The following is a 2,598-nucleotide window of genomic DNA, read 5'->3' on the forward strand; positions in this document are numbered from 1 at the left end:
AATAATGATAATAATAATAATCATAATAATAATAATAATAATAATAATAATAATAATAATAATAGTAATAGTAATAATAATAATAATAACAATTATTATTATTATTATTATTATTATTATTATTATTAGCACAAGATCAGCAATTTTAATGGTAGGAGGTTAATCGAATATATCGACATACCCCGTAACGTTGAAAGACAAAGTTGACCTCGGTGGAAATTTGAACGCAAAGATCTGGAAGAAATACTGCTACAATATCTCATCAAATGCACTAACGATTACTCTAGCTCAACAACATCATAATCATCAGTAACAACGACGACGACGACGACGACGACAACAACAACAACAACAACAACAATAACAACAACAATAACAACAACAATAATAATAATAATAATAATAATAATAATAATAATAATAATAATAATAATAATAATAATAATGATAATAATAATAATGCTCAGAAAACTGCTTTATTAGGGACAGCGAGGAAGAGACCTCGTGAGACCTTTGACAACAGGGGCTGTCCGCCCTAAGAGATTTAAACGGAGCTATTGAAATCAAGTGCTCTGAGAAGTGAAGTGGAAATAATTATAATTCCTAGATTTTTATTTATATTATCATAGGTGCGAAATGTGAGGAGGCTGTGCAAGAACAGGCTACATAAAGTTGAGAGCGACACGAAACGTGAATGAATTATAAAAATGATAGTGTAGAATTTTATGACAGCCTACTAATGTCATACTAGAAATTTCAAAGATCCAGCAATATTTGAATACCAAATATTAAGTTCCCCCTCTCTTCTCTAATCCCCGACCTACAAGCACATTCACTCGCCTCTCTCGCCCACCTTTCAGGAAAATTACTAGATCGCCATATAACTGTCTTCAACTACCGCTTCATTTTCCAAGCTGATTTTTTAAAATGTTGATGCTGTGTCCAAGGCTTAATTTTTTTTATGCATATCCACCGGAGAGAGAACTGCCTGCCTTATCCATAGATTTTTAGTGCTTATATACTATCATTATAGATCAGCGACACGATAATGGTCGGCTGAATTCATATTTGCTTTTAGTAAATCTGAAAACTATTACGCTTCATCTCTGTATGCTCAACAGTAGACAATACATTTATTCAGTAATTGGTTTCTAATTGTGATATATTATTGAAGGAAAAAAAAACACATTTATTTGAATCTCTGTTTCTCAGTCTTATATCATGATTTCATTATTATTTCTCTTTTTTCATCTAATATAGCTTTTTTATTATCTTAATGTTATGATATCAGGTAGAGAAAGTAAGTAACGCCTAACATTAACATCAGGATTTTATCAACATATTAGGATAGTCTTGGACACAGAGGCTAAGTCTTGATATAACAGTCTATGTTTATGTATACAGAATTACACACTAATACACAGGCACTTACGCACACACACGCACACACAAATACGCACTATATGTATAGAGGTGAGTTGACAAATGTGAGAAGAGGTACTCAAATATTTAGTAAGAGTTATATATATTATTATTTAAAACAGCTTATCTCGGTCTCTTGCAACTTTCAGTTTCATAGGCTTCTTATAGAAACCTAGCTCGTCGGGTTCGGGCTTACTTAGCCGAATACAAAGTTGTAGGAAGTCAATAATAATAATAATAATAATAAATAATAATAATAATGATAATAATCTTTCTACTAGGCCTGAAATTTGGGGAGGGAACTAGTCGATAACATCGACCCGTGTTTCACTGGTACTTAATTTATCGACCCCGAAAGGATGAAAGGCAAAGTAGACCTCGGTGGAATTTGAACACAAAACGTGACGGCAGATGAAATACCGCTAAGCATTTTGCCTGGTGTGCTACCGATTCTGCCAGATCGCCGTTTTAATAATAATAATAATAATAATAATAATAATAATAATAATAATAATAATAATAATAATAATGATGATAATAATAATAATAATAAGAGAGGGGCCAAAGTAAATATTCTGCCCAATACGACAGTTTGCTTGTTAATTGTTTGACGATAACCAGTTAAGCATGTCCCTTGATGGCTGACTATATGTACCTCTATGATCACGAGAGTAGTGGGGAGCATCATAGTCATGTGTTGAGAGGAATTCTTTGGGTTTGAATAATTCACATCGGCAAACATAGGTGTTTCATTCAATATCCTTAAGCAACCCTTATTGAAGAACCTTTTGATGGGGTTGGACTACTCGATCTGAAGAAAATTCTAACTGGGGGCCCCATTCTTTCGATATGAGATCACCATGTCACGCACATATTGTTGTGATGCATGTGCCTGGTGTACCCTTATCAGACGGGTAGTCATGATGGGTATATTGGGCATCGTATATTTTATCCCAGTGTCACTTTGATGGCATGCGCTGCTCTCTCACTCAATAATAATAATACACACATATATATCTAAATATATTTACACATACACATAGGAGCGCAGACAGACAGACAGACAGACACATGTAAGATGATCAGGCTAGTTCCTTCAGATGATGCGTCTTATGGTAAATTTCTTTTAAACTCCCATCCGAACTTACAGTTTCTTCCTGGCTGCTTAGAGTGTAA

Source organism: Octopus bimaculoides, chromosome 16 (assembly GCF_001194135.2).
Source record: "Octopus bimaculoides isolate UCB-OBI-ISO-001 chromosome 16, ASM119413v2, whole genome shotgun sequence".
NCBI lineage: Eukaryota > Metazoa > Mollusca > Cephalopoda > Octopoda > Octopodidae > Octopus > Octopus bimaculoides.